Raw genomic sequence first — 6,396 nt, forward strand, 5'->3', positions numbered from 1 at the left:
AATTAAAATCAAGTCCTGGGTTCTTCAGTCATTTATTTATTGTTCATTTATCAATTTAAAAAAACGTTTCGGTGTTTTCCACCATCATCAGTTTTTAAATAGTTTTTAAAATACATGCCAAGGCGTAAAGTAGCAACAACGCTACACATTAAAACTGATGATGGTGGAAAACACCGAAACGTTTTTTTAAATTGATAAATGAACAATAAATAAATGACTGAAGAACCCAGGACTTGATTTTAATTTTAAATTGAATGTATTTAATTTTTTTCAATTAATCCCATTTTTTAGGAATAGGTACATCGTCTGAATCCTCCTGCCACGAATAATTTGCTGTAACTTGCGATTTTTGGTCTGTATATAAAGCGATGATTTAACTTCGAATCTTAATGTACGATTTTCAATTTGCCTGTAATTGAATTCACTTATTTATCGCAAAAGAAATAGTTTGGCGTCTATTTAAATAAGCGCTTGTTCTCGCTCATTGAGCAGAAGCTATTCGAACATAAGGATGCTAAAGTGTTCAGTTCCGCTCTATCGATTTAGGCATCGTTCGGAAGATCTCATTTCATACATGGATAAATTGTCGCTTCCAAACTTAAACCTAATCCTATTATTTGCTTTTTGTTTCAGTAGTAAGTTTCAGTTATATAACCAGGCAAAAACAGCAATTTGCGCGCACTTTGCCAGCAGTTATTAGAAGTTTCTACCTTTAAGCAATTACGGTTTAAAAACTGGTGATAATTTAATATGTGCAAAATGGCTTGGAGAGGTTGCCGTTCTGCAATGGTTTGAACATTTTTAGCCGCACAAAACTGGAAAGAAATACGGCTCGCAACGGAAATTCAGTAATTTTACAAAAATATCCATGACATTTTAGGTCGACTGGGTAGACCAGAAAAATGTAAAAGTAAAGCAATAAAACGTTACAAGGCAAAATCAGATAGTTAACATAATCCACATAAATAAATTTAACGAAATAAATTGTATTTATGAACTCTTGCGTCTCTCGAAGTGTTCGTATTGAAACAACCTTACCCTTCGCGACATATAATCATTTAAAACAATAGGATATAATTTAAGTAATAAACGTTAGAAATACGTTTATAGATTTCTAGAGTTCAATAGATTTCTCGAAATTTTTTATGGTTAAATAATTGAATTTGTATTATTTTTTTGTTATTAGAAAATAGCTCGCATCAGTTTTCAAACCATTGGCAGCGTTGACAAACTAGGAGAAAAACTAGCCATGAAGAAAAGTAAGAAAGTGTCTCACTATAGACTTTCCGACAGGTATTTTGTAAGCTATATTAAAGCTGATCACGTACATATAGCACGATACAAATTGGCGTCATTTCTTCTAAGTGTAATCTGATGGTATTTAAGATGTGGAAAAAATAGTTTAACAAATATTTAATTAAATAATTAAACAAACTCAGAAATTTGCCAACGATATATTTGAAAAAAAAAACAAATGCTTGTGGTTTTATGTGTAATTAATCAAAAGTAACAGGTGAAACAAAATAACAAATAAAGAAAAGAATTAACTTTATTGATAAAACTTCAACTTTGTCACTCTAATTATTTGAGAAGAATGCAATTTTTGAAAACTTACTTTTGCAATTTCTTGAAAAATACCTAAGGTTTTAGAGGAATTAGGGGTTAAGTATTTACTGTGATTATGTTACAATAATTGTAGCAAATTAATAAACAAAATTTGTCGGTTTTTTGGAGGCTTAAGCAAAGAATTTGGCTCTTCGCTCATGTGCTTGGATCGTTACCAACACCAAACAATAGAATTAAAGTATTGAAATTTATGTTGGTTTTATGAGATTGCAAATTGAATTGCAAAAATTCTGATTAATTAATTATTACGAGGAATTAAATTAAATTAATATGAGAAAAATATCCAAGTGTAAAGTAGATGACGGCAATGTAGAATAATAGTATTTTATTAACTAATAAATCAGCAGAAGTACGAAAACCGACATTACAGACAGTACCCGTACGTAATAAAAAATTGGTTGATTTGAATTGGTTCCATCATTATACAGTTTTCAACTAAATTAATTAAATATAATTAACATTCTTGGATTTAATTTAAGATGCAGGTAAATGTATTTTTACAAGTCTTGCTGCTAAAAAATTAGAGAAGTCTTCAATAATTTTTTATTATTGAATTGCGGGAATTGTTTCTATCTGAAGAGCTGCATATAAAATATGTAACTCGATCTAAGATGAGTGAATGCCTTCTGATGCATGTTTATCAAATGCCGACTACGATTAAGAATTTATGACAACGAATCGTGGAACAACGCAAACAGGAGGGCTTAAACATAGACAGTTCAATAACTCTATGTTAAATCCTTAGTAAGCAATATACATTTGTCTGCACGTAATATACCGTAAAGTTCGATTATCCAAAATTATGTCAAGCGAATATCTTTAAACTGTAAAACTTACCGCGATACATGATGTCCTATATTAAGCCTTTACCATAGTCAACTTTCATATTCTTTACTTAATATGCCCGTAAAGATTTAAAAATATGAGACTATTAGATACGATTACTAGATAACTGAAACAGTCGACTGCCATGCTGGGTAATAATAATAATAATAAGCCGAATATAAGTAAACTTTTTTTCAGATATCGCTTAATCAATTAATTAAATATAAAAGTGAATGAATGAATGAAGTAATGTAAAATAGAAGTTACTTCGTACTAATGCTGTACGATTTCTGGATCTTCTAAATCTTGCCCTCACCTGTTTTTCCAACACAAATCAAACATTGAATGATCGCAATGGACCCAATAGCCCTGTGCCCGTTGTCGCAATAAATCTTCTATCAATCTTTTTCCATAAGGCATCAATGTTATCGGAGAAAGAAATGGTTTTGATTAAATCGGTAGGCAACTTTGAGATTTGAGTTATTATTGCCTACAGCATCGAGACTAAATTCTTTAATTTCAACAGTATTTCGTTAAAATTTATCAACTCATAAAAGTTTTTGTGTCCACTTAAGTATTACAATAATGTAATAAATTATGGTTCTGGCGACACCGCAACTTAAACGAATTTAATGGTTTTAATCTTAGAGTACTTTTAAACATTTCCCAATCATGCTTACTTATTCATTTGCAGTACTATTCTGACTTGACCATTCAGATGCTAACTGTTTGTTACGGACCATCAAAGAAGCCCGAAAATGGCTGAAATTGCCTGGCCAAACACCATTTTACCGGGTTTATTAAGCAAAATATCTCCATTAATGATAATAATGTCCCCCGATCAGCAAATTATATTTAATTGAAAAGTTACACCGAAGAAAAAATTATAGGTTGTTATACTCGATATTCCCAGGAACGGCTTTAAGGAAAGCGTTTTCGGCATCATCGTATGGTCAGATAGCTGATTTTATGATCGATTTGAAGATAAAAGCGTTTATTCCGAAGGCTATAATTAGTTACTCTACAAACATATTGAAAGGGCCCTCTTTCACCGTTCTGCTCTATGTAAATGGTCGGTTATTTAATTAGATACAGATAACATCAATGTTAAATGAAGCTTGTGTTTAGTAGATAATGTTCTTAAGTATAAGTTCTTCACTAGCGGACGGATATGACGGTGGAAAAACTCTCATATCGATAAATTTAATTAATGGGCTGCAGGTATATTATCTTTACGTTTTTGTGGGTCTTTATTGTTGCTGAACAAAAGAGACGCCCTCGTCCCGATCTTCAAATTATGGCGCTTTATTTTGATTATGGGTTCATATCTCTGCAATTAGTTATTATATTTCATGATCGCAGACATTTTTCACGGCTATGAAAACTTTGCCGCTTCACATTTGCTTTACGAAAACAAAACGATAATAAGAAAATTGATTTTCTCACTTGGAAGTCTTCATAAAGTTAAAAGGCTTTCTGAAATAAAATGTGTGAAGGCGATCTAGGCAGTGATCCAGGCAGTTTAGGCATACAGCAAAATAATTACGAAAAACACGAAAATCTTAAAAATAAAAGTTAATCTTGATAAAAAAAAATCACGTATAATTTTTTTTTGAATTGTGGACGCGTTTTGTCAAATAGGATGAGTTTGCTCAAAGTAAGTAAAGTGACTCTAACTTTGACAATTTCAAAAGTTGATAATAAACATAAATAAAAACCACGTTCAAATAACATCCAGGTACTTAAAAAAAATATTCATATTTTAGTTACAATGACAATGCAAATCTAAGTAGGGTGAGCAGATAAACAAATTATTTGCTTGTAGCAAGAAATATTTGACAATGAAGTTGAAGGTATCAGTTGTATTTTAATTATATTGTATTTATTATTTATTTATTATAATTGAAATTTTTGGTTTTTATACAGAGCATAGAGTCAGTCTAGTCGGGTAAATTTAAACACTTCCAGACAAATAATGTTTTCAATTAATATTCATTAAAATTTGAAAGAAAAATTTATTAATAAATAAAACTTTATTATTATGTTAAAAAATTAGTTAAATTTTTTATCGACAATAATATAAATTTGTCAAGTAAATGTATATCAAAGTTCTCCCTAAAGAATTTACGACTCCTTAAAAAAATAGAAATAAGGCTGTCTCATCTTGAATTATTTCTAGCTAAAGCATTGAAAATAGCGGTAGCTTAATAACTTTAATATTTTGACTGAAACAGTGTAACTTAGAAAGTACAGAAAAATCTGAAAGTTTTTCTCGGCCATTTTTGACACATTTTTCCTACAGGATTTGAAGGAGAAAGTTCGACAAAAAAGTTAATTTTATTTACTTATTGTAATGTGTTTTCATGACCTTTAGTAAAAAAAGTAAAAAGTGTGCTAAGCAAAATGCGTCAACTATATTCAATATGCCTTCAAATTAATAAAACAATTCATTTGTGTCTTTGAGGTTTAAACATACAGGTTATGCATTGGACTTCTTCGAATAGTTTAAACTCATTTGATTGATTTCTTCTCAGAAGTGTAATGTGTCGATAGCGACAAAATGTATTTTTTTAAAGCAGATATTTAGGATTCGTCGAAAAGCTTAAGCAGAGGCGAAATGTTTGTATTAAATTTAATCAACTAGTACCCATTAAAGTTCAGATTCAAACTAAAATACATTGAGGGTTTTACATTTATTTGTATTTTTAATATAAATAGAAAGGAGCCTTTCAGAGTAATGACGAAACTTTGAATTATTCAGCATATTTAGCATATTTACCACCGATTTGTTTTCTGAGGATTACTTTAAGTTTTCAGTCAGTTTCTCATGCTAGCAGTTGAATGGAAGATTTGCCAAAATATCTTACCGATTAACAAGTCTGTCAATGCATGCTCTTCGCGTGAGATATAGCATTATTACCTTAATAACTCACTACCAAACTAACTAACTAAGATACATAACTATTTCATATAAAAATTCTACCTCATCAAGTGTAACATTATTTGTAACAATGTATTTTACTGAGAAGCCCTACTAACTGAGTGCTTCTTCCAGTACAATGAAGTTTCTTTAAAAAGTCTATCTCGACATACTATCAGATTTGTTACAAAATAGAGCAACACAGTTCCCATCGATTGATGTCTATCACAGGATGGCCAAACTTGATCATCCCAGAGTTAAAGATAATATGACCAGTTTAAGTGGATCAAGATTGTTATCCGAAGACAACATAAGTATTTTTGTAGCTAGTAATAGGCTGTTAGTTTTGAAACGCAGCTCTTTGATTGATAGTCGAAATGGTTCATTAAGCATTACATTTCAAATGAGCATACGTATTTTAAGTAATTGAAAAGGTAACGTTTATCTATTAAATATCACATAACGATTTGATAGATTTCCGTCTTATCTTATAACGCAATTGGGATGCATGTTTATTTATTTAAAGCAGGCTTAGAACCACTCAAAACACAACCATAGTCACGTTAAAATACCTAACAAAACATCTTAAGAGGTGAACAAAATGTTTTGAACGTGTGTTCCGAATAGCTAAATTGTAAGCATGTGTGTGGTCTGTACATTGATTGGTTTCCCGTACGGTTATGTTCGTATTTTTGTTTCTTTTGAGAAGTTTGAAAAGGAGACTGGGTTTTTAATGCGACATAAATGTTTGCATTTCAACAGGGTATTATTTGTAAATCTCTTCGGTGAGCGTTTGTTTTGTCAAGCTGCTTTTTGATGAGTTGATGCAAAGTGCAATGACAAAGGTATAAGGTTGGGAGCCAATTTTGTACATTTTAACCAATTTTTTATGGTATATTAAGTGTCATATTTCTCATTTGCTTTCAATTACAGGGAAAGTAACTTAAGCTTTTGTTAAAGTTTTAGTTCGCAATTTATTGTTATTTTTTTCTTAAAATTGGAGAGACCAACTCGGAGAATATTCT

The sequence above is a fragment of the Dendroctonus ponderosae genome, unplaced genomic scaffold (genome assembly GCF_020466585.1).
Source record: "Dendroctonus ponderosae isolate FM_Combo_2020 unplaced genomic scaffold, Dpon_F_20191213v2 Dpon_F_20191213_3, whole genome shotgun sequence".
NCBI lineage: Eukaryota > Metazoa > Arthropoda > Insecta > Coleoptera > Curculionidae > Dendroctonus > Dendroctonus ponderosae.